General features: G+C 46.4%; 1 protein-coding gene across 4 annotated transcripts in view; it reads left to right on the top strand.

Annotated features, from left to right (window-relative positions):
• The window catches only part of GPD2 (glycerol-3-phosphate dehydrogenase 2), a 142,732-nt gene extending 116,348 nt beyond the window's left edge, over positions 1-26,384 (top strand). For all 4 annotated transcript variants that reach the window (XR_011142032.1, XR_011142033.1, XR_011142030.1 and 1 more), the window contains one exon: positions 14,793-26,384. The gene's annotated coding sequence lies outside the window, so the exon portion shown is untranslated. The remainder of the gene's footprint in view (positions 1-14,792) is intronic.
• The last annotated feature ends 471 nt before the right edge of the window (positions 26,385-26,855 follow it).

Raw genomic sequence — 26,855 nt, forward strand, 5'->3', positions numbered from 1 at the left:
AGGTGGCAGTGGCCTCCCACAGGAAGGGGGACAGAGGCCCCCAGGGCTTCGCTGCGCCCTGGGGACGCGTGGCGAAGTGAGTCCGAGAGCGAGCTCGGTGTGCCCTGGTCGTCTTGGATGCACCCCCGAGCTGCAATAAGGGTGTGCTTGTAGGTTCGCGTTAAACGCTTCCTCGGTTTAGTCCATGTGAAGAAGCTGCCTTAAGAAAAAAGAAAATGGACTCGCAGGAGTGTTTTTCCTTCTAGTAATGATTTTTCACTGTTTTATGGAGGATACGCTGCCGAGAGAGGGAAGGACCATGCCTATGTTAAAGTAATGAAAATGGAACCCGCAGAGGGAAGTGTTGATTTGGGTACTCTGGAATATAAAATATTTGCAATGGATTTGCTGTACGTTCTGTACTTGCGCATTTTGCATCATGCAAACTAAAAATGAAGAGAACCGCTCCGTTCCCTCTTGCGTTAGCCACAGGGCCACATCCAGCCAGTGTTTCTCTTTCATGTCCAGTAATCTAGTTCACCTCTCTCTTAACATCCTCTGTCACTTAGATGTCCGACTGTAGCAATATGGCCCTTGAAATAAAAAAGGGCAAATAAAACGTTGAGAGTCGGTTTGATCTAACTCAACCTTTTCAAATGACGACGCTAATTCTCGACATAGGAATTTAACTGTGTGTTTGCCCCCCTATAAACAGGACAAATAAACACTATATCATTTTTACACTTGAACTGTATTATGATTTTAATGCAGGCTCAGGTGAGATGAGGTCAGAGGATACAATTAAATGGATCTGGTACCATCTGGAGATTAGGGTCTCTTTAACCATGCTTGGGTGATTTATCCATCAGCAACTCATGTAGTGCTTCATAAAAACTGGTGTCTGTTTAAAAAAGGTATTAAAATACAGCCTACTTCTGAAATTAAAGTATTGTGTAGTTGCAGGCAGGTAGTTTATATCCTAACCACTGAAACAGAAATTCCTGTATAGGAATAAAACTGCTAATATCGGTTTAGGGTGTTTATTGAAATGCAGATTGCGCTTCCTGTGCAGGGCACAAGAAACAACAACAAAATCCCAAACCCTTTTAAGCAAATGCCTAATGAGGCAGCCTTTAAATAGGTTAAAATTCCCTGAGTGAAAGGCGATTACCTGCTTTGTGAAGAGGGGATCTTAGTTACTCATTATTCACACTTCTAGCTCAATGATATTCTCCTATAAAAACCTTTTAAAGGAGGATGTGCCAGATGAACAGCTTTCTTATCACAAACAAAAGTTGTGAGCCTTCTCCTACATCCTATTATAAGGCTGCAAGTAATGGTGTATGGCATTAGCCAGAATTTATTTTGTAATAAAACAAAAGGGGTGTAAAATCAAATATTTAAACTGTCAACTTTCGAAGCAAATGAGTAGCTAAAACTCAGTTTAATAATTGATCTATCAGTGTGCAGATCAAAAGCTAAGGCTGAAATTAAACAATTATTTTTCTGAAATTATATTTGATTAAAAATTTCCTGAAAGAAAAACAATTCAGCCATTCTTCTGGACAGTAATTTATACAGTTTAGTGATCTTGCTGTCAATAATATACAAATAGCACTAATATATTACTATAATGCTTCATTTTCATTAAGACATCTGCCAAGTTCTCAAAAACCTTTTCCATTTGGGACTTGACTTATAATTGCATAATCCCTTGGGGGAATTTCAATATTATTTTAATCAATTTTAACCACAATACACAATATGGATGATTACATTGCAATGTCATTTCCAAAGTTACTTTCTCCCATTAGTCATTTGCAAGGGGAGAGGACACTAGAAATATTTGTGAAACGTATTCCAGAAGGGAAACAAATGACACGCGCACAGAATGAGTTCCTCCATCTTTCAGAAGAATGACAATGTGAATAAATATAAATGTACATGTAGTGAGGGGTCGCAGTAAGCATTGCATTCGTTCTTATGTCTTGCAAACAATAGAGAGAATGGTTTGGGGGAGGGTTGGTGGTGTGTGGGTTCCCCCCTCCCCTCTTTTGCTCACAGCCGTCTTCCCTGGCTGTTGTCCCCCCAGGTCCTCGCTGGACCGTCTCGTGCGTTAGAGCAAGTCCGGCTTTGTGCTGGAGCGGCCCGGGGCAGGCGGGCAGAGGACGGGGTGCTGCAGTGGGCAGCTCTTGCCTCCTCCCTCTCTTCTTCCTGCCCCACTTTCCACCCGTGCTGGAGTTGCAGACATATAAGTAAAAGAATTAACACTGATAAAATGTAACTCGTGAATTACTTTTCTTCGTGTGTTTTGGACTAGCACATCGTTACAGCATAGGAAGGGTGTATAACGCTGCTGCTGGCTTTCTGGGTTGTTTTAAAAGGATTTTGCTAGTGCAGTCTTTATCTCCAGTGACAAAATCTGAAAAATGTATTTAGTGCTGTGTGTGAGCTCTTCCTGCTCCCCAACCCCGATTCTTCTCATGTCCTCCAGATAGGAGCGCTTGCAGATGATCTATTCCTTGTTTTCAATCTGTTCTTGAAGGCCCCCCACCAGGCGACTAGGTGCCGTGTCTCTCGCACCTCTGCCTTCATGCTGTTGGTGTGTAACAGCAAGAAGTTTGTAACTTGGGAAATCTGCCAGGTGGGGCAAGGCATGGATTTGGAGGTCTGCAAGGCGGAGGGAGGTCAGGGAATGAAGGAAGAGGTACATCAAGGAAAAAAGTATCAATAGAATTTAACTCTGGAGTGAAAAATGAGGAAAACCAGTTGAAACGGAGAGTGCTCCGGGTGCGCTGCTCCTGCACATATTTAACACGCCAGCTTCTACACGGCCAAACTCGCCTTCGGACATGACCTCGGCAGTATTACAGTGGTAATATTTTCACAAGCGTGACCTCTTTCTGATCTGGGTCTCCAATATATTCTGAACAAACATGCTTTCCTCACTGTCAAGCATACTGTAGATATCTTCTTTCTCCACCTGCTTTCCCTGAATGAGCTTATTTTCTTGGATGTTTTTAGGTCTCTCCAACGAGGCGTATTACGCGCACGCGATACGGGTGGGGAAACTGACAGCTGTATCTTAATTGTCGCTAGTAACGCAGATGCAGTTTCTTTTATAAATCTTGGCCTTAATCCCAGAGTGCACGTAGTTGAAAGTAACACAGAATAACTCCTTGTTACACAGCTTTTGTTTCTTTTCCTTTATTTCTGAGAAGTTTTGGGGTGGCACGTGATTACAGAAAGCGCGGAGCAGTTGTCCAACACAGCAAGTGACCAGTGGGGCATTTACTCCTACTCCTTAAAAACGGAGAGTGCGGTCGGTCAGCTGGCGGTCAGTTCCCCCTTGCACAGGAAGGAGGACATCGAGGGCTTCTCTTCCTAAACAAAATCAGCATACTCCGATACGTACTGCGTTATTTTTCTAACGATTTGCAGTACGTAAGCGTGTTTATTGCAGCGGTGTAGAACATGGAAAAGCGAAGCCAGGAAGATGCTCTCCTCTTGTAGCACGCTGGAGAGCTGGCTGGGTCTTTCGGCACGAGGTGCTGCAGGGTTGCAGAGGTGTGAAGAATGCTCTGAGGACCCACACAAGTGACGGTGACGATGGCTGGTGGTGGCCCCGTGATGCAGGAAATCCCATCCGTTCCCGGGTTCCCAATCTCAGTAATCAGCCTGAGCTTAAAAGACAGAGGATTCCCGCTGTGCGATGGTGGCTTCAGTCACTTCTTTGCTCCAAGTAATCGCAACAGTGGAATTTATGCTGTAATTATTTTGATAAAATACACTTTTTTAACAAGAGTATTTCAGATAAAAGACTACATGAAAATAGAATTAAGGCTGAGCAGTATTTCACCAGCCTAAGGATGAACATTATCGCAGGAGCAGTGCAATGATTCCAAACCTAAAGAGTTCATATCCACCAAAACTTAGACTGGCTTACAGTTGAAAACAGTATTTTCATTTGTTGATATGGAAGTTCAAAATTAAGGTGTCTAAAATAACCTGAAACCTACTTCCTGCTGATATGATTGTCATTAATACCAAAACAGAAAATCTGAACAGGCCTTTACAAATCACTTTGATCTAAGGCTCTAAATACAAAAACTACCCCAAAGCTCTTAAATAATTTCCTGGTATACTAAGAAAATCTCAAAGTGTTATTTGAGGTATAAAGTAGAAAATACAATGGCTCATATAATATAAATTCATCATATAAATTCATCCACTATAATTTTATGCCTAAAACCTCAAGAAACCTAACACCAAAGTTATTGGATGTCAATGCAGTCCACCGCTCTGAAAGAACACTGGTGAGGTCATTAAGTGAAAATAAAGACAGTTTCTGAAATTTGCATTGCAGTGTGTAACCAGTAAAAAGTATGCTTTTTTTGTTCCTTATTTTAAAATAATAATATTAATTAGGGACCTGCTGCCAAATGGTGTTTCCTAGGTGAAAAGGAGATTTTCTGTGAGCTAACACTCAGCTGACATGCTCTCTGTCACTCTAAGAAATATATAGGAATTTTTTTTCCATTTTCATAGATTTAAGGAAAGACTCAATGATCTGAAAGTTTGTTTTGCTTAGTTTAAGCCAAACACGTGATGTGTTACATTCAGAAGTTCTGCTGTAGGCTGTCTTAAAAGACTGTTGAAATAGAAAGTATTAAAATGAGATCAAAATGCAGGAATAAAGAATTAGTTCCTGCGGAGAGACAGAGAAAGAGAGATTTTTTCTCTTCATAACTTGAATTTTTTTTTTTATCTTCATAACTTGAAGAATTTTTTTCTTCATAACTTGTGGGGAAAAGAGATTGAGAAGTTAAAGCAGTCCAAAACTTACTCATTTGAGGTTTTACCAACTGGTTTCAATAGGTTTTGGATAAAGTGTGAATTCATTTTAGGGTTTGTCACCTTTGCCAGTAGGAGATTCATCGCCTTTTCCAACGTTTCATTGATTTGTGTGATCCTAGTTAAATGCGGTAAATGCATTCAAGAAGTTAATGCTTCTGCTTTCCTGACATCATTGCCTAGTCTTGCATACCTCGCTGAGAGGAACTGAGCAGACTGAACTCATGCTTTTAGTATTTTTTTTTTTGGAAAGTGGAATTCTTCTTTTGTGAGAAATTCCCCAAATATAATAAGATTGAATATCTAATTATTATCTTATTATCTTTATTATAAATAAATACATAAACAAGATATATACAAATCCATATAAATATTATAAATAAATATCTTACTGTCAAAACAAGAATGCAAAATGAAGAAGTGTGAAATGTCTCCACGATGACACATTTGGTCTGGTTCCGTTAAACTCTATTTTCACAAAATAGTTTCATTGGTACAATATTTCAGTTCTGTTTTGACTTCTTAAAAAAAAAAAAAAAAAGAGTCAGTTTCAGAAGAAGTAGGAAAAGTATTTTATTTTCCAAAAGCCAAAATGGAATGTTTCAGTTATATCAAAATGCTTTAAAACTGTTCAAGATTTCATGAAGCAGCCTTTTCCGGTAGGAAAACAATAATTTGGGAAACTTGTGAACAGAGTCAACTCTAAGTGATGCCTCGTGGTCCTGCACCTCTGCTCAGGTTTGGTCTGGCTGTGGGGTGGGCGGGAGGGTGGTGGTGGGCACCCGTGCCTCCAGCCTCCGAAATACCTTTCACTGGTGGTGAGCAACTAAACCCCGTGTCACTTTGAAATACGAATAGGACAGAGTTTTGCTCAACCCACGTCCCTCTTTAGAGGCTCCTCCCTGCATTTCTACCTGATTCTGCATGCTTAGTCAAAGTTTGAAGGCCAACTTATCTTTGACGTGATGCTTATTTGTCAGCATTTGCTATGCGGTTCGCACCGTCTATCCAGAATCCCAGAGCCCGACTCCCGGAGAAGGTCCGTCGTCTTTGAATTGACGTGTTAACAGTCTGAAAGGAGAAGTCTCAACTACTTAATAAACATAGAAAAGCCTACTGTGGCCAGGCATAACCACAGAGAAAAATCATTAAAAAGTCGTTTCTACCACATGGATGTTTTAAGAAAACATTTCTAAACCCAACCTATAGCACGTTGCATAATTCCTTCCTGTTTATGAAAATGAAATCCCTGAGAAATCTGTGTTCAAGCCCATATGGTGGCTGATGTGATATTTGGCATAATCATTGATGAAAGTCTGGTTCTGCTAATTTGTCTATCTGCCCCTGGGACGGCGCCCCTGTAACTGTCACTTCGTGCTGTGCAAATGGGATGGCTTATTCTCACGTAGGCTGAGGGAGGGGAAGTCTTAAAATACAAGTCTGTACTGAACAGCTTATTTTCTAACACATATGAGGAAACACTAATATATCTTCAGATTTCCGCTGGATAGTGGCAATAACAACATCTGCCCCGGGCAATTCCTGGGGAATTAATGACCAGGGGAATTAACGGCCCTTGGCTTCACCTCAGGCCATCAGCTTTTCCAGCCGGTCATTAAGCTTGCGGAAGTGTCCTGGGCCTCAATCATTACGGTGTAATTGAGATGTCACTAAAAGGGTTAAAGAAGTTTTGACTCTTTTACTGCGTGAATACTGTCAGTGAAATGCATTTTGAATCCCTGTTTAAAAGACATGTAATTGCCTCAGATTCTTTATATTATCATAACTCTTCAAAATTGATTGGTTTTAGGTTTATGGAAAAATATGCAAATTTACAGAAAGCGGCACACATTTCTCATTGGGGGTGTAAAAGTAGTTCACAGAGAATCCATCTGATTGAGTTTGATTACTGAACAAAATCTAATTATTTTAGATACACGTTCAGGCTTTTCTGGAGAGGCATACTGAGGAGGAGAAATATTTGATATCTGTGAGTGTTGTTTGCCTGCTCAGATTTGTTTATTCACATATATTTTGACAGTCCAAAATTTTAAATAATTAATAGCAATATTCACTTTTCAGAGTTTTTAAAAACAACAACAACAACAAATGTAACTGCAGAAGGACAGGTGCTGATGCGCTCCTATGTGTATGTTCCTTGCTAACACATCTTCAAATTTATATTTGCATTTAAGGAGTGCAATGTCTTTTGTTTTAAATAGTCTTTTGAACTTCTTTTTAATAGCTTTTATGTGTGTTCTTGTATAAGTGGGAAACTGGTGAGACATTCAAATATTTCCACGATGTTTCTGATACCTGAGAGATTCCAGACAGGGATGTTGGGTTTGGGCGTAAGTAACATGGTGCCGGGAGAGCTCGGCCCGGGAAGAGCCCTGCCGTGGGGATCGGGCTGTGATCCACCACTCGGACACCTGCGAATGCTTAGCAATATGTTGCACTTTGCTTACTGATTTACCATACGTGCTTAAACGTTAATTCTGGAGAGGTGGTGAAATGATTGAGCCAACGTTTTGGCCCCTCCTGGGCCTTTGTCAAGGAGTATTTATAAGTCTTTCAAAACAGCTTTGAATAATTACTAAATCCCTCCCTCTCATAAACAATTATCATCCTTTCCCAATTATCTACTCAATTATAATCTACAAAGTCTCTTGCATTAAATTAAACCATATGTTCTTCACAGTCACTTCTAGTAAGAATACTTTAGTCTGCCTAGCTGTCCCCGATACATGAGCTTTCCCTTGCACAGATCCCTCCTGAAAAATCTTCTCTTCTGCAGTGGCTACAAGGAACATTTGAAAACTAAAACCCTCTGCCAAGAGCTGCCTGGACGGTCCCGATCTACCTGGAGCTGCAGTGTGGTCCAGCTCCTGAAGCCACCAGCCTTCTTTCTCTTCCTTTTTTTTGCAACTGCTTTGGTTGAAGGAAGGCATGGGTTTTGTAGAGGGTTTTTTTTCCAGCTTAATAAGACGGTGTGGCTCTGAGGCTCGGGTATCGTGGCGATACTGTTGTAGGTCTCCATCTCTGGACAGCTTTTAACAATTGCAATTCTTAAAACATCAAAGCCTTTTGTCGCTGTATGTGGACCCTATTTAAGTCACTGCTGGGAGACAACAGGCTCTTCACCAGTCACGCAAGCAAGAACATTTTGAGCGCAACACGTTTCTTGGTCGCTGACGTTTTTTTTTCTCTTGCTGAGGCTCTGAGAATTACCGTAAGCCTGCATCGTTTCCCCTTGTCTTTTAAGAGACTTTTCCACGTAGTTAAGTAGTCTTTATCGGGTGCTGCCAGGAAATTGGGACTGTCCACTCTTTAAGGAAATTAGTATGTAATAATTAGGTGTAGAGTCGAGTCCCTCAAATATACCCTGTTATCAAATACAATAGAATTACTTATGCATTCTGCTGTGAGACCCACCATTAATTAGGAGTTTTACATATTGCAACACAGAAAAAAACACTTTTTTCTGAAAGGCTGTATGATGCTGAAGGTGAGCAGCTTGGAGTGCTGCTCTGGAAGGAGAGGAAAAAAAAAACAGATGGAAAATGTCTAGCCTTTAGGCTCAGCTGCAAGAAAGTGAAGTCGATTCTCCCCGGTGAGCAGATCTCTGGATGGACGCCCAAGGGCAAAGCCTGCCGGCGCGAGCGGGCCCGGCCCTGCGCGTGCAAAGGCAGCCCCCGCTCACCGCCGGCTAACGCCCTGCGCAGCGCGGACTGCCGCAGCTGGGAATGCCCTTCGGCTGTTTGTTATAAAGGTATCGAGGCGTCTTAACATCACGGCACCATCGTGCAAAGGAAGCTTAAATCGCGGGGTTCTTCTGTCAGCACTTTTGCCCCGCTAACGGAGCGGCAGGTTTCGACTCTGTCTCCGAGCCAGCTGGTTAATCTCAGCCTTTGGAAAGGTACCGGCTCTTGTAAAAGGTCTCTCCTATGACCGAAGCACAGTGACTGCGTCCTCTGAATATTGCATTTTCTCTCTAACTCCTTTTTCCTCTTTAACCCTCCTCCATGCCTTACTGATCTGAATGAACTGGGCCTGTCTGTTTTGCTGGGATCAGCTAGAAATTTCCTGCCTTGCTTCCGGGACGGACAGGGCTTGGCAGTTAGCCCGCACGCCTCGGGCGCGAGCTCGCCCGTCGCCATTGCATAAACCGGGAGCCTCGAACACCTTCCCCGGCTGTAGCTTTGGAGAACGCGAGTGCAACTATGGCAATGCAGGCACGGGTGTGTACCGTGCCCGGGAGCTCGTCTCCAGCCTCCTCCGTGCCCTGAACAAGACCTGTTTTCACCAAATCTGTCTCGGCTCAGCAGTCCCACTGAACGCGGGGCCGTGATTTTGCACCAGTTTGAGCATGTGCTTAACTTAATGCAACAGCAGCTGTTGCTTTGATTTCAATGGAAAGAGCAATCATCTGAAATAGTAAACATGAGATGTAATCTTTGAAATTAATCTACTTGCATGCATTGTACTCTAGCTCCATTTTTATATGTGGTAGCAGTAAATGCCTGCTAATCTGGCGTTTTTATCCTTTTTTTTGTTTTGAAGCTGGAGATGGTTTGAAAAAGTGGCCAAAAAGATAAAGCAGCTTACACTTTAACTGCGCATCTGTGGTGCTGTATAAAACAATAAATAAATACGTGGGGCTGTTCGGCACCCTGTTGCTGCTCTGAACGAGTCCTCTTCTGCAAGCTACGGGGAATGCACTGCAGCCTTTGCAGAGATGCAGGGAGACGCGTGTGCCTACGTCGGCACGTGTGACATGTTCCCGGGTTATCTCTGCTTTGCCCGGCTTCGCGTCGGCTCCTCGGCAGCCACGGAGGCGCAGGGCCCCGTGCCTGCGCTGGCCTCTGCGGAAGGAAAGACTAGGTTTAATGTGATTTTTTTTCCAAAGGCAATTGCTAAGACAAGGGAAAGAAACACCCAGTGTGTCGATAAGGATTTGCACTGTGCCATCGATGCCAACGAACTAACTCAATCTGCTCCACTTCAGTACAAATTGTAATTTATATGCAACTCCCCGCTTCAGGTGGGCAATCCAGAGAAGTTAACCTCAGGAGAAAATTGCTTTTTTCTGGCTTAACACAGAGCTTATTATCGCGTCAGACAGAAGAGACAGTGGGGGAAATGCAAAACCACAGGCACGATACGACGGCATCTGTATATTCACCACTGAAGAACTATTTATTAGGGGGAACGTTTAAATTTGCAAGAGCAGGGTTCAGGCCTTATGGCAACAGACAGGGATTACAAAACTTGACCCGGGCAATAGGCAGGCTAACGGCCGGGCGCCGCGTTCTGCCAACATCCCGAAGCGGTCGGCGACCTCGAAGGGTCCTGTGTGGGGAGGGAGACGAGCGGGAGGAAGCGAATGCAGTTCCCGGGCTGTCGCGGCCCATGTGTGTGAGCGCGGGGAGCTCCGGACGGCCATGTTTTTGCTTTTTAGAAACTTTTTAGCAGTTTGCATTTTCTTGGGGTTTTTTCCCCCCCTTTGCCCCCCGGCCCGCTGCAGCGCTCGCGAGCCGGATGGGCCTGGCGTCGGCGGGCAAGAGGCTGCGCAAACAGGAAGGCAGCGATCGCTTCGCCTCCGTCTCTCCTGCCTGAATTCGAAAGCTACAAGAGCGGCAATTTTTATTTTTCGGCCGTGTTGGGGTAGGGGACGGGAAGTTTGGTGTAAAAGGGCGCTGGGTCTTTGGGTGGCGGGGAGCCCGTCCTCTCCCTGCCTCGTGGCAGCGGCGGCGATCCTTGGCCCTCGGAGGGGCGCGTGGCTTTGCCAGCGAGGGGCCTCTCGCCGCCCCGGCGGGGGCAAGGTGGGACGCTCCTGCGGAGCCCCAGCCCGCGGCTCGTCCTCTCCCTCCTGCTGCTGGTGGTGGTGCTGGTGGTGGTGGTGCTGCTGATGGTGGTGGTGCCGGTGGTGGTGGTTGGTGGTGGTGCTGCTGATGGTGGTGGTGCCGGTGGTGGTGGTCGTGGTGGTGGTTGGTGGTGGTGCTGCTGGTGGTGGTGGTCCACCAATGCTGGAGGCACAAACGTCCTCGTGAAACATAGCTGAGCTCAAACCAAGCCGGGCTCCCGCAGTGCTGGTTTTTACCGCTCTGCTGTTGCGTTTAGCGCTCAGCACCGTCCCTCTCGCCCCCCTCTGCCACCCGCGCGAGAGGGGACCCTCTCCGAGGGCGACGCGGTTGTCACCTGCTGCCAGCCGTTGCCCCCATCCCACCAGGGAAAGGGCTTCGCTTACGGAAGCTTTCAGGGCGCCAGGCGGGAGCCGGAGGGGCTCCCGCTCCGCAGGGAGCGCTCGAAAGCTTTCCTCGAAGCAAGCAGCGAGAAGCGAGGGCGCCCGGACTCCGTGACGGCTCCCAGGGCCTCCTCCGCTGCGTAGCGGCCGCCCGTCTCCGCCAGGGCAGCCTGTGGCCCGGCAGAGCCGGCCGTCCCGGGCTGCAGCAGCCGGCGGGCGAGGCGGCGGGAGCAGCATCCCCGCGCGCGTCCTCCGGCACGCCGGCTGCTGCAGCCCCGCTCCGCTGGGAGACGCGTATTATGCCTGGGTTAATTTACTGATTAATCTCCAGTCAGTGGTTTGCGCTTTCCCCAGATGGCCAATTAAAATTTACAACTGGCAGAGCGGCGCCCCGTTGGCAGGCTGCTGCGGGGCCGGGGCTGGCGGCAGCAGCACGAGGCGGCCGCCCCATTTTGCCTTTTTCTTCTTCTTTTTTTTTTTTCCTCTTCCCCCCCCCCCCCCCCTTTTCAGCTGTTGGCTGTAACTGGAGGGACAAGCGGGCCAGGCCGGCGCGGCGAGCGCTTGCCGTCCTCCCTCCGACAGCAGACGCGGCTGACAAAACCAGCCGGGGGGCACGGCTGATTTAACTGCTGCTGAAATGTAATAGCCTTTTTTTTTTTTTTGCCCCTGATTTGCGGTCCCCGTGGATTGATGGTCTAATATCATTCACTTCCTCACAAATGTATAAAACATTTACAGTTGTTTGTGCAAATCAAAGGCAGAGTGCTGCGTGTGAAGCTGGTAATAAGTAACGCTGCGATGCATGTAACAGATAACATACGCTTACAGCATTCGTGGAGAAAACCCGCACAATTCGGTCCTTTGGCGTCCCGTGCAGATCGCGTTGGTTATGTTCGTCCGATAAAGCACAGCACAAGTAATTGAATGAAAACCAGGCTTTTGTGCAATTTTTTGGTTCTAAAGTTGCATGTTTACTCGTATGGGGGAATCGTTTGGGCTGGAAAACTCCAAAACAAATTGTTAATCGAGACCAATGGGTTTCTGGAAGGGCCAGACGTGGTAATGGTGATGTGTAATATTACGACAATTTGCTGTTTTCAGTGACTCTCCTCCCGATAACGCAGCGCAACAGCCTGAAAAATACGTAGAGAAAACGTATTGGAAAAAATGCTGCTTTCGCATGCGCTCACAGAAGATATTACAGTCCTGTATTTTAGAGTAAAATCTGCCTGCTGCCTTTTTTTTTTTTTTTTGAAGACTTCATGAATATTGATGGTAAACATGATAACAGCAATACTCGGGAGTATAGTCAACTCTTGCTGTACAATTCACATAATTCCCCTTAAATTAACGGGAGCTACACGTGTGCGCTGGGGAGGGAACACAGCCCCACGGAGCTGACCCTGCGCCTCCGGCTCCGGTTAAGCCCCCACCAAAACGCCCGCTGGCTTCCAAGGCAGGCAGAGCCGTAGGATTAGGCCCTGGCAATTGTTTTCTTCATCTTTTGAAACTGATTTCTGCTGTATTGCACTAAATACACTTTTATATGCTCTGCCCCATGTAGTCATTATGTTTTGTAACATGAGCATCTAAGTAAAACCCACTGTCGATTAAGTTTGTGTTTCCCAAACATCATCTTCTTGCTTCTCTTTGCCAAAAAGGAGCTATACAAGTTAAGTTATGTTTGCAGGGCACCGACGGCAGCTGATGGGCGCCCAGGTAGGGCGGCTCGTTTCCCCACCTGTAACCTCACGCTGCGGTCGATGTCCTCGAGCAGGACGCCCTGCAGCTGCCCAGCGGCCAAGGCCGGTGTTAAGGGTGAGCATTCACGTGGGTTTCCGTTTTCCTGGGGTCAGCCGCCTCGGAGGTGGCCAGCTCGCCTGGGCCAGCGGAAAGGCCCCGCGGGCAGCTGGCTCGCCCACGGCCCTGCCAGACCTGTTGCAGGCCAGGGCGAATCACGCGGGATCCTGAGGGCTGCGCGTGTCCCCACCGACCGCGCAGGGGGATCGGACGGTTAGTTTGCCCTACGTGGCTGATTTTAGGTGTCTAATGAAACGAACGCCACGACAGAGCTGATGAGCTCGTAAGGAGTACAAGGCACTTCAGTGCTGAACGGATGTCTGACAGCGAGCAGTCCGTGTTCAAAATGCATCCCCTCTTTCCCTTCGAAAAATCATGTTTCATTATTTTATTAATCTTGTTTTTTAGTTTCTTAGCTTTATGGGTTTGCTGTTAAATAGCAATTGGTTAAATCGAATAGTATTATTTCTGTTCTCTTATTGGGTGAGTGCCTAAGCACTTTGACTAAAATGAGCACATGTGAAAAGTTTTTTTTACATTGAAAGCTTTCTCCAAAATCAGCACAGTGAGAATATTTTCCTGTGATTTGCGATCACTGCAACACTGTTGGAAAAGTAATGCGAAAGGGCTATGAACGTTGCTGCCGAGAGTTCATTTAAACATTTGAAATTAGTATCAGAAAATATTTTGTACTGTTCTCCCGTTTCCAGAGCTCTCAGAGGAGTAAAGTAAAGATGAAAGTATAAAATGTGACTGTCTGAAAGAGTAACAAGTGGTAGCAGACGAGCACTTCCTCGACTGCCCCACTTATTTTGCAATTTTGACGTGAAAAGCCTGAACCAAATTCTTAAGCTCCACAATATTTCTATTTTTTTGGTTCTCAAGAATGCAAAATGTCCTCCAAAGTTAAATGGAATAAAATGGTGTGAGATTTCTGGTTGAAAGGTAGAGCCACGTGGTGGGACTCGTGGGTTAGTGAGACTCCCCGCATAACACACGGAGTCTGGGCAAGGGTTGCACGTTCCCTGCAGTTATGGTGTGTGATTTGCCACCTTTTAGTCATAAAAGGCAACTTGCAAAGATGTAAAACATATTCTTCTACATTTTAGTGAGTCTGTTTAGAAGCATTGGGCTCATTCCAGTTTCCAGCAACTCAGGATATAAATACATGTACATATTTTATTGAGTTTACGCCCATGAAGAACTGTTTTCTTCCTAAGGACTGGCAGATCGAGGCCTCTCTTTGCTGGGGGAGGATAACTGGAGAGGAGGGGGACAGGAATTACCTTCTGTGTCTGCTTTTAGGCTGCCTTCGACACATGGCTAAACACTGTCCCTGGGAGTGAGTAGAGAAATGTTGGATGCTGGTAGGATCATCACCCCCCCCTTCTCAGGGTCCTCCGCTGGGTGACGTGCCTGGTTAGCGAACCACGAGACTCCTTTCGTCTCCTGCTTCTCATTCACAGCCCCTTCGCTGTTACAGGCAGCAGCCTGCCCTCAATTAGCCTTTATAATTGTAGTTGCGTTGGGTCAGAAAGTGACCTTCTCCCAACGAACCTCGGAGAACCTGTTGCCTCCGACGTAATGAGGACTTCCAGAGCACAGCCGTCACCTGACGATTGTTGTGGAAACACTGTTTTGAAGGGTTGCTGTGTGGTGGACAGCAAAAAACCGTGCTGAGCTAACCCTTCACGTGAAAAACCAAATTGCCTTTCCACTGCTTTCTCTCTTGGCCAGAGGTTGACTAGCTGTGAGTTTAAATTTTGAAAAACATTAATCGACCTAAAACATTTTGCCCCAACCCATCAGACAAACATGCACCTGCCAGTCAGATCACTGTTAATAAGATTTTGGACCTACCTATATGAAAGAGACTGAGTTTCAAGAATTGACAATAAATTTTCCATTACAGGAGTATCCAGAGTACGGGAGTACCATCTTGCAAAGCAAGTCGTACTGCAAAAGCGAACAAACATCTGATTTTTGAGACACTGACCTTCAGCTGACAGTTAATCCCGTAGTGAGACTTTGGCTTCCCCGTAGTGCTCCGGTCGGGATCTGGGCTGGTGTTGCCCTCTAAGAGCTGCCAGAGCACCAACTGTGTGTTTGTCTTTGTCCAGCTGCAGCCTCATGTCTGTCCCCATCCCAAAGCCTGGCTGCACTTAGCGCTGTTTTGGAAGAGCTACTGAGCTTCACGTGATCCACCTACCTTAATCCAGACCTCCTTGGAGAGGGAGCAAGCCCCAAGGCCACCTCCTGGCCTCCCAAACTTTGCTTGCTGAGCAAGGCTGCTTGGTGGGTTCAGCCGGGTTTGGCACCTGCCAATCTTTCCTCCTCAAACTGTGACCAGCAGTGAAGAGCCATGACCCAAAACAGCCTTTTCAAAACACAGGACTGTTGGTTGCAGTCACAGGAACAGCGCTTTCAAGTGAAAGCATTTTGACATGTTGTTAGGCCTGTCCTACAACCAGCCAGGAATTTTTTTGTTGAAGTTACTTTTTTTGTTGGAAATTTTTGATCCACCAAACCAAAACTTTTCACAGCAATGCTTACCACTTCATGCCTCAGGAAGGGCTGCTTACCTCCAAGGAAATATTTAGACTTAAAGCCAGGAGGAAACCAGCACTGAAAGCAGCCGCAGCAGCGACGCACCATGAGCTGCTCCTCCCACCGGCCCCAGAGCGCCAGCAGACCCTGAGCTTTGGTCAGCTGCTGGGCTCGGAGAGGGGGGCGCCCGTTGCTACCTACAAGCCTCTGTCCACATGGTGGAAGCCACGTATCACAGACGTGGCCGGTCACCTCATCCTCCGCGACTCCTCCTCGAGACTGTTGCTGCAGGAGGTGCTGAATATTTTGGGCTCGACTCAGGAAAAACCTCTTCTGCATGTGTTTCATCTCCGGAGGATCGCTCGCATGTGTACAGTTTTGCCCAAAAGACACTGAAATTGTGATGTATGTTTTGAAACATGCTGACAAGCTGGAAGGTGAGTGAAGACAAAAGGGCTGGAATGACTGTTTTTCAGGGAAGGTTTAGAGAACATTAAAGGGATTTGGGCAAACGTTTATTTCATCTAAAGCTGATCAGAATTCAGTGAAAGACTCTCGTTGACTTTGATGGTTTTGGTTCCAGCCCAACAGCAGTAGTTTTGAAAGGCAGAAATACCGCAGTGGTCAAGCGTAGAGTGATCCAAGGATTAGTGAAAGACGAGAGATGGAGTAAAGCCAAATAAAAAACTCAAAAAAGGACTGAGAGACAAAACATGTCTTTGTGGTGTGGAGTAGTCCTAGTGGTGTCCCAGGGGGCATGGTGGCAGCAGCATCCCTTGAATAGCTAAAAGTGCACTGAACAAGGCGCTCGGGAAACCTCTGGAGAGAACAACCTTAGGTCAGCAAGGGTAGGGGATTAGCTGACCTAACAGGTCGGTCCGCTTCTAATTTCTGTGATTGTGGGAGTTTCTTATTGCTCTGTTTATAAGCGGTTCAGAAATGAGGGAGGACTCCAGTACTGTTTATCTGAAATGCTTCCTGCTTACAGAAGAGGCACAACTTTTGAACGCTGTAATTATATCAGCAGAAAAGCGTGTCAGAAGTGGAGGAACGTTTGGACATGTTTCTTGAAATGCTGGATTTCACAATGCTGTCGTCATCCTTCCAGATTGTTCTGTTTACTATTCTGACATTTTCTTTCACATTGTAAATGTAAAAGTCCATAGTGCAAGACTTGCTTATACAGTCTAAATAGCTATTTTGAGTGACTGAAATTTCTGCAGCTCAAATGCACTTCAGTCCTGATCCAAAGACCATTCAAGTCAGAAGGAAGATTTCCACAGATTTCAAAGTTCTTGTCTCTAGCCCTTCGTTTCTGGACGCCGGCTCGCAGGCTGACCACCTCTTGCAGCTGGCCGTGCTCCTGGCTGGGAATAGGTTGCAGGAAACGTCCGAGTTCTGTAAAGAGGATGCCCATATGGCCAGATACGGTCCTTGGCTTTGGTCGCTCGCTTGTCTTCATACATAGTTAGCCCTCTCTGAAACAAAACACACGTTGATGAGCGTTCTTCCTTGAAGACCGTACAGACCAGGCAGCACCAAGCTTGGTGTGCTTGCCTCTAACAGTTCTCCAGCACTGTCCTTCAGACACCCTCGACCGCCAGCGGGCAAAGCCCGCCTGCAGCTCGATGCTGTAGTCGCTCTGGGCCGCAGCACGATCTTTGCGTTACTCCAGGTGCTCCGAGCTAGGAAGGAATACGAAATGATGATGGTATTTAGGGCAGGGGGGGTTTGGAGGGGAGCCGGCCGCTCGCAGGCTGTTCAAGCCCTGCGCTCAGATTGCAGCTCCGAGCCTGCGTCATGCTGCAGAGGCACTTTTTTTCAAGGTGGAAAAATAGCACAGAAATGAGTGTACTCCTTGTTGTCCCATCAACTCCTAACTCCGGACATGAGGAGAAAAGGGAGATAACACAGGAAAACGGAGGCTTTTTGTTGTTCTGCGTGCCCTGTATGGTAAATCTTTTTTTTTTTCCCTAATGCAGTGCAGGTCTCTGAGATCTATGATTAGAAGATTCATTGTACATGAAAGTACTGGGGTAAGCAAAGACTCCAGATAGGGCATGAAAATATTCTCATTCCCGAAAGCCTTTCTCAGAAGGGGGAAAAAGTGCTATGTGACATGCCCCGGTGCACACTCGAAGAGCAAAGCACACTTCTCTTGAAGCATGGGCTGCTGCTTTACCCACACAATCACCCCTCCTTCCCCTGTAAAGTGTGGGCTCGGTCTGAATCCCTGCTAGATTTGTGAATCACAGGCTTTTATTTCTTTTTTTCTATTTTTTTTAATGGTTAAAAAAGATCAGCATTTTGGAAAAATCCAACACATGTTAATATCGTGACCTGCACAGTTACTGTCAATAAAGATGGGCTGGTGATCTTTAAAAGGAGATTTTCTCAGGGTGAAGGACAAACATGACATTAGAGTCATCAAACTCCCTATCTGACAAGGACATATAAATTGTAAATGGTCGGGGGCACTGAGATCACGTTGTCTTTATTCCAGATGCTTTTCCATCAGAATAGCGATCTGCCAAGTATCATCTGCAGCTATTGCAATGTATTAATAACAGGGAGGCGAACAATTAATTATGAGGTTGCTTCTGCTTTCTGATACCCCCCCCCCCCCCGTGTTTGCGTGTGAAAAGTGTTGAAAAGGCGGAAGGGGCCTGGCAAGACAATGCGAAGGTGAAGACCGTCGCTGCAAAAGGTAAGAAATCTTAAGGCCTGATCCTATAACTATTTATACATGCTAAGCACCGGCTGGCACATAAGCCCCCTGCTTGATTTTAACGGACCGCGGGTAAACACACGTTTACTCTCCCAAGGAAGGTGTTATTCCTGCGAGGGGGTAGGAATTAACCTGCCCGGCTCCCGAAAGGAGCTGGGGATGACGGCGGTCACATTTTCTTCCCTGGCAGGAAAGGCCACCAGGAAAACAGGAGCACGCCGATGAGCCACCCACCACGGGAGACGGGGAGCGTCCAGCCGGGAGCCACCCTGGACCGCCAGCCACCAGCGCTGGCAAAGAGCCCACCATCGCTCGACCCGTGTAAGTGGGCTGAATTCGGCCCCAATTTGTGTCCCGTTTAGGGAGGTGGCCGCCAAAAAAGCCAGTGCAGCGTTTGCCCCGTAAGTGGAGTCGGTGTCAGGAAATGGGGCAAAATTCTCCCCTCTCCCTGCACCGATATAAATCTGTGGGAACTTCTTTGGCTTTATCCCACCTAAGCATGAGCACGACTGAGATGAATTTCATCCTTGAACTGTAATTAAAAATGAGAATGAAATTAGTGTGCTTACAGAGCCCACATTTTTATGCAGATGAAGGACGCGCGTTCCTTCTGTTTCAATGAGAAATTGCTGCCTGTTGGGTAGAATATATTTTGCGTAACCAGTAGAAATTCAGGAAAATCATGGGCGTTGTGCTTTACAGGGACCCTTTGCATGTATCTCTTTCAGTGAACAGTTGGATTTCTAAATGTTGCAATAAGAGTTTTGAAGATTAACTCTCATTCTGTGTATGTTTTCTTAGTATTTCATCTCAAAGTCCTTGGTTCTGTAAAGGCAACGGAGAGCCTCGGGTAAGGTTTGTTTGCTGCAGAAGAGATGGGTAGGCGATACATGTGCAAAGCAAACCCTGTTTTGTTTTTTTTTTTTTCCTTGCACGTAATTAATGTGTTCAGCAAAAAATTCTCTGGAAGTTCAGCTCTCTGCTGCCCTGATACGCGCTGGGCGCCGGAGCCTGGTGTTAAAGCACCGGCATCCTCATTACCTCTCCCGGGCGCAGGCGGGGTCTTTGTCAGCCCCGTTCCTTGCGGAGTACGCAATTATCTCCACCGTGCTCGTATATTCATGGTAAAACATGCCGGGTGACAGAGCTGTCATGGGCAGTCCCGCCGAGCGCGCCTGTAACAGGCCGGCCGGCTGGGTCGGGCTGCATCCAAGAAAAAATGCATAGCTCTGCGCTGCGGACTCCGACGTTTGAGGAGGATACTTTTTCTTTTTTTCTTCTTTTTTTCCTCCACTTTTACTGGCCGGGAATTGGTTGTGACTTTCACACCTACAGGACAGAAGGGGTTAATTTTGCATTCAAATTACAAGCACAAGAGCCCGGGGAGGTGGGCTCTTTTACTAGTTCTTCCATAGACTCTGCATGCCCCCTTTGCCCACGTTTTCCCCAGACGGACATTCATCTGGGTGTCCTGGGCAGGACTGGTAAATAAAGCTGACTTTCCAGTGTTAGATGCTTTAAACTGAAATCTGCATCTTCTTTCCTAGGCCTCGGTTTCCCCATCTGTAAAATTAATATATTTGTCAACGTTTGCAGTCCTCACACGGAGTGTGACATGGCTATGCAAAGTATATGGATCAGATAATGATGGGTAATTTGTTAAAGAGGAAAATATTGTGTTATTTTTGTAACCTGTTCATTTATCTGCTTATTTAGACACACATTCCGTCGCGTTCAGTTAATGACATTTCACTTTACCCTCTAAGATTTTGTTTTTTAGATTTTTGCAGTATCCCTCATCAACCAGTTTTGCCAGTAACACCCAACAGCCCCAACACGTATCGCGGCTCTAGTTGGGTTGGATTTGAATGTGCAGTATTAAATATTGCTTGCCTGAAAAAAATGAGTAAGTAGGAAAGAAAGAGAAAGTGCGGGAGATCAAAAGTTGTATTATCCCATTTTTATACACGGGAGACTGAGGCACAAAGTTCTCTAGAGAGAAAAGGTGAAGCACATAACAAAAATGGTCTCTCACGAGCAAATGCTAATTCAGGAGGAAGAAAAGCTTACGTTTGGCCTCCTGGAAGAGATGAAGCCTCAAAAACTAACACCCTGCTCTTGTATGAATTCAGCCAAACGTGCACGTGATACCAGCAACAGCCCTGCGCGTGAGATGGGGAAAACAGCGCTTGAGATCAGTGTTAGGGTTTCTTTTTGATTCAATTTAAAGAGAAAAAATATATTTTAACAGTGAAAATTGAATAGATTTTGGTAAGGAAATAATCAAGGCTTCCAGCACTCACAGCAGTGAACCAAATGTCTTTATCTGCCATGTAAATGCAATAAAAGGATATACGCATAAGATTATAGAATTTATAGCCTTGAAAGGAACAAAACCATTTAAAGTGTCACTTCTATCTGAAAATGTTGCCTTCATCTCCAGCATATGTAACCCCCCCATAGAAGTAGACGTATCATATATATGTCTTATAGGTGTCTCGTATATCTGCACGTATTTTCTGATGAATTACATCAAAGCACATTATGGTCTACATTTTACCAAATCTGGCGACTTATAAATGCTATTCACATTTAATTAGTAGACATTTCTTTTCCACGAGCATATTTACTTGAATTCCTTGTTCCTACGGCAACCCCGTGAGTACTACAGCTACAAGAACAGTCTAGACTAACCTAAAAAGGCAATGGAGATTAACGAGCAAGCTCAATATTAAGATTATACTGCAAAGACTGAGCTTGGCGAGAGCAGCATTGTAAAGCAGGCTCAGATAAGACTCTCTAATTTCAAGGAGCCTATTTATAGCGTTGCAGATTTGTATTTATTCAAGGGTACCTATAGTATACGGACCGCGAGAGGCGTCTCCTTTAGCACCAAGTTCTCGGTAATTGGCTATCAACTCAGGTAAAGGGATTTTCTTTCTCTCTTTTTTTTCCCCTTAATAATTACAATCCATTTTCATTTTAAAACACCTACCAAGGGAATAGCTGAACAATAGGCAAACCATCTCTATTTACAGATACTCTCCTTGCTGCTGCGGTTGTAGTTTTAAAGCGTACAAAATATCTAAATTTCCTAATGGCATTGCAGCTGTTCCAAGCAGAAAATATTCTTTAAAGGAAGAAACACACACACACACACACACACACACACACACACACACACACACACACACACACGCTTCCACTTTTTATTTACATTCTAACTTCAGATCTCCTTACGCAGTGTGAACATTGAAGGCAGCTATTAGAAGACTGATGTGAGATAAATATCCGACAATTAAGTCCTCTCCCTCTTCCTTTAGTTTATAAATGACCTTTTTTAGATTCATAAAGCATCCTCCACTTTTGTCATGCAAACTAAATAAAAAGGACTGTTCCTGAGTTACAGAGAAAAGTATTTGATTCAAACATTTGTAATGCCTAAGGTATTCTGATTCTTTTAAAGGAAAAAGGAGATTTTAAATAGTCACACCTATTAACTTAAACCAGGTTTGCACAAGTTAATTTCAGAGGAGATAGTGCTGTTGTAAAATACACAACAAATGTTAAATAAAATTAATAGCGCAGTCCCAAAAACTCTGAAACATTATTTTTTACACAGATATTCAAAACTTATTATGGACTTCAGATGTTAAAATGTATTTGTGTTTTTATAGGTGAATGTTTAAGGCATTCTTAGGGAAAGATGTCTCCAATCAGCCTAATAAGGACAAAGACGTTAGGAAGCCTCTAAATTATCTAGTTTAGTGGAAGGGAGCGAAACTCTCTCCATCTGACCTTTCAGCAGCACTTTATTAACTCTAGGTTGCAAGCAACAAGTTTAAATGTGAGGTTTCTATGTGGTGGCTTTTCTTTGTTTTCAGAGTTTCAGTATAGAAAATATTTTGGTGTCAATCATCTGTTTTGGAGACATATGTGCCAAGCTTTTATTGCGCTTACAATTTAGCTTTCCTCTCACTTCCATGATTGCTCCTCATTTTGTGCCAGAACATAGTATTCGAATTTTACCATTCGTGGCACATATCCTGCAGGCAAATACTGAGCTCTGAATTCTTCAGAAAAACACGTTTAAAACATCCCTTTGCTAAGTAATTGTAGGGAGGTAATTGGCTGTATTTAGCCTTTAATGCCATGAGTTTAGAGTCCCAACATCGTTACTTTCACAAAAAAACGACTTTCAGGTGCAATCAACTCATGTAAACAAATTCAGAAATCTCTGACCTCCCTTTTGCTTGCAAAATGACGGGAGACAAGAGATTGTATTTTTTATGCATTATTACTTACTCCCAAAGCTTCAGTTTCCCTGCAAATATTAGATATCAAATGAATTAATTAATCTCGGCAACCAAACAACGGCACGCTTTCCTCCACAATCTGTGACCTGAACCCAGCAGTCCTGTATGTACTTCTGGGCTTGTATGAAGTGCGTTTTAATACCAAAGAACACAACAACTTAAATGCCATTCCCTGGTTTTATGAAAAAGCAATATAGGAGAGTAAACAGGGCAAATACCAACAAGGAAGGACACACAAGTTGAATCAAACAATAAATTCAAGTAATATCACTAAATCGAAGGATAGAGGCAGTGTCTGAAAGCTCCTTTCTCTCGGCGAGTTTTCAGGAAAGTCTGGCAGCCGAGCAAGCGCAAAAATAACCCATTCTCCTCTCATATTAACAACGACTATCCAGACTGGATTAAACCTCTTCAAATAATTCTCCAAGAAGAGGTAAAGCATAAAAGAGAGTGAAAAAAACGGCCACCACTGTATTCTTTCGCCACAAGTAATAAGCTTATACTTGGAATAGGCTTGTTAAATAATTAAATTGCCTCCTCTCCTACCACCCCCCTTCTGCAGCTTCCCATTTCTAAGTTGCAGTTTAAGGGAGAGGAATCGGGAAAGAAACATATGCGAGACGGTCGGGTAAAATCCCACCCCTTGCCTAGGACAGATTTGTGTCCGTCGACTCCGAAGCGCTGTGATTTACAGCCCGCCGCGGCTGGGAGCAGCCGGAGCTGGTCCCCCCGGTGCCCCTCCGCGGGTGGGGACGGGGCGCCCGTGGTCGTGCCCACGCGGCCGTGCTCGCGCCCCTCCGCCGCCCGCCAGAGCTCCAGCCCCGGCCCCCGCTCTTAAACAGAAGGCACAAAAAAAGGAATTGAGATTTGCAGATCTGATAATGAGCCAGTTAATGACATAAATGATACCTCAAGAACCTCACTAAACCATCCAGGTCCTACAATTTAATCTGTAATAAATACTCCTGCATCATTGCGAGATGGCTGCTCATAATGGCAAATGAAATATGCTGGTATGATAGGTACAATAAATCTGGATTTTCCTATGGTTCCCTCAGGCTAGAACAATATGTAACCAGAGTGCGCACTGTCAGGATGAGCAGATCTCAAAGCCATCATAAAATCTAAATGGGGACTAATTAGGAGGCCCTTCCCTTCTAGAGTTACTATTTCTATTGACATTTTCCATGCATGAGCCCCTCCATAACATCATAAGTCACCAAGATAAGAACTCCCTAGATTATAGGGAAAAAGCTTTAATGGAGAAGTTGAACTCAAAGGCGATGCATAAATTTTCCTTTTGATACTACAGGAAGTCTGTGTGCAGTACTTTCTTTACAAACTTTCACTCTCGGCTCCGGATGCTCCTCGCCCCGGAGGCCCCTCGGCTCTTGGTGGCCCCCGTCGCCGTCTCCCTCGCCGTGGGGCCACCCGGCAGCCGCTCTCGGTGCCCGGGGGCTGCTCCGGGAGGAAATGGGTTACCTGGGTCCCTGCTGCACGGCGGAGCTGCTTCCCCGGCGCCCGGGGAGAGGGTCTTCTCCTCGCCGCCTCTGCCGCCCCGCCGCCAGCGCTGGGGCTGACGGCGCCGCGCCGCGCGCGTTCGTCGACGCTTCGCACCCGCCTCGGGGCTGTAGCCTCTGCCTGGCCAGAGCCGGGGCGTTTCCACGAGGCTTGATGCAGTCCTGATGTTCAGGAAGCAGATCTGTGACTTCCCGTGTAAGGTTGGCCAGTGCTGCCGATTAGCAGGGGGGGTGAGGAAGGAGAACACGACGCACCCCCAAGCACAGCGTCCATGACTTCTTTATTTTGTAGTGCTGCAAAATGCAAAAGAAAACCCAAAAGTTTGTGAGCTTTTACAAATATTTTCTCCCTTGCTTACTCCAAATACTTAGGAGAACCCACTGAGCGCAAACTGTGCAGAGGTAACCTGCACCGTACGGGATACACAGCGGTTCCTACCTCTGGTGACATTTGTCTTTACTCATGAGGGAAGACCTAATAACATGAATTATCAAGTCCCTCCTCACTCATGAAGAAAAATGTCAGAAAAGACCCAGGCCATCGCACATTCGGGGGGCTCTGTACCACTCCTTCTATTGTTAGAGCTGCCTGATATTTCACATTTTCATCGTTTTGCATGATGCAGTGTAAGCCTGTACGGCCTGGCGCTAAAATACATTTCTGCAGGAGTCTGGACCTGATTGAAACTGCTGGATTTTTCTGTGGTAATTACCTTTGATTTCCAAATGCACATTATATTTTTGGAAATTGCTGACATGGGTAAACAAGCATTTTCTCAAAAACAGCATTCCTGAAGGATGAGTCTAAATACCCTCTTCTCAACTTTGTGTTTGCACAGAGTTATACAGGGGAAATGAGCCTTCAGAGAATTATTAGAGGGCAAACGAGAAGCAGCCAAGTTTATGAAAAAATATCACAAAAATGACTGAGAGGATAGAGAGCTATATCCTAAGTCAACTTCAGTTCCATTTCATTTTTTTTTTAAAGGAAAATCACGGGCAGGTGCAATTTGCTCTGTGTTGTCTGTCGTGATTTCGCCGAAGACAGAGCGGTGCCTCCATTTCCCGAGAGCAACGTGCCGGGCGCCGGTCCGGCCCCGGCAGCAGCGCTGGGCTCCGGGAGCGGCTCCCTCCCGTTTCTCGCCGCGGGCTGGCGTAACCCTCCGCAGAGTGCCAGCAAACATGATATTTTTCGCCTAAATTCAGATTTCGTAATATAAAAAGTGAGGGAAAAACTTCCCCATAAGTCTCTCCTTAAAGAGGATTTTATTTTGCCTGCTCCTCCCTCTCTGAAAACGCTCATCGTTAGGCACGTGGTGCAATCAGTGCAAAGCAATGCCCACCGGCATGAAGCCGTTCTGCGCGCCGGGACCCAATGCCACCGGTTGGGGCTGCAGCTGATGTCAGAATTGGGCCCATTTCAGGGACGCACACAGCTGCTTCTGCCTCAGGCTGCCGAAGAGGCTGATTTCCGTAGGTAGCAGCAGGACCTCGCCTGGCCACAGAGCTGGAAGGAGCCTGCCCCAGCCCACGGATTCAGCTGAAGGGCAAGAAATTGCTGTATGCAGCTTTCCTAAAGGCTTCAGACGCAACCTCAGTGATGTGGAGCGAGAGTTAAAATGCCGAATTCACGTGAGCGAGAGAAAAAGCTGAATGAGTTTAAGAAAAATAAGGATTTTAAAAATTATCTTTATTGCAAGAAAATGGTACGAATCACAGCAATGGTTTAAAATCGAATGCGGTTGACAGAGGTTGGGTAGAACGAGTAGTTTTAGGCTGACGGGGCACGGAGGGGGACAGAGTGCTCTGCCCCGCGCGGGGCAGAAGTGCCTGGGAAGACCCCGGTGAGCTCCCACCTGCCTCGCTACGCAGCCAGGGCACTGCTTTTCAAAATGAAACTGGTGAAATGCAAGACAACGGGGGTTTATGGCAGGACCAGGACGGGGACCGGGACCAGGACGTGTGGGGGCGGTGAAGGGGCCGGTCGGCCAAGCTGAGCGCAGGCCGCCTTTCCAGAACCGAGGCTGCAGGGTTTCTCGGCTGTACGGGGACCTTGCCGTCCCCGCAGGAAGCTCCTCTCTTCGGTTAGTTCTGCCTTTCCATGTTTTGTGCGATCTCCTTCAAGGAGACGACCCGCTCTTGTTAGCGCTTTGGTGACACGTTGCTAAGGAAGAATGATTTATCAACAGACATAAATCAAAATGACTGTTTAGCAGCACTATCAGCTTGAAACGAGTACTTCTGGAAAGGCAGCGGCACCTAAACACCACGAATCTGTCTCCAGTGCCGTGGCGTGGCAGAGCTCATCCCACTTCAGCCACTCCAAAGATCCAGAAATTGGGAAGAAAAGACTTTTGCCCCGATTTGAAGATAATCCTGTTTCATGCGGAGCCAGTCTGAGTTCCAGCAAGCGCACCTCCGCACGACAGCGTTGCGTCGGAGGCCGAGGCCGCCGCGTGGCCTCACGGCAGCAGCTCCGGGCGGCTGGCGGCAGCGGGGTGACCCCGAGCGTCGCAGCGCTCTTCCCCGAAGGCGCCGTGGGAGGGGTCGCCCCTGCCCCGAAACGCTGCTGCACCGGGGCGGCTGGCGCTCCTGGCTTGCAAAGTCCGCGTCCGGCCCGCTGCTGCCCCACAGCCGCGCGCCGGGACCAGCACGATCCCAGCCTGCCGCCCCGCTCCAGCACCGCTGGGGCCTTGTGGATGGATGTCCCCCCACCTCTTCTCCGGGCCGACCTGGGAAATGGGGGCTGATGAGCAATTGGCAGCAGCGCAGCCCAACGTGGCCCAGCAGCCCAGCGCAGCTCAGCATGGCCCAGCGCAGCCCAGCGCAGCCCAGCGCAGCCCAGCATGGCCCAGCATGGCCCA

This window comes from Struthio camelus, chromosome 6 (genome assembly GCF_040807025.1).
Source record: "Struthio camelus isolate bStrCam1 chromosome 6, bStrCam1.hap1, whole genome shotgun sequence".
Lineage (NCBI taxonomy): Eukaryota > Metazoa > Chordata > Aves > Struthioniformes > Struthionidae > Struthio > Struthio camelus.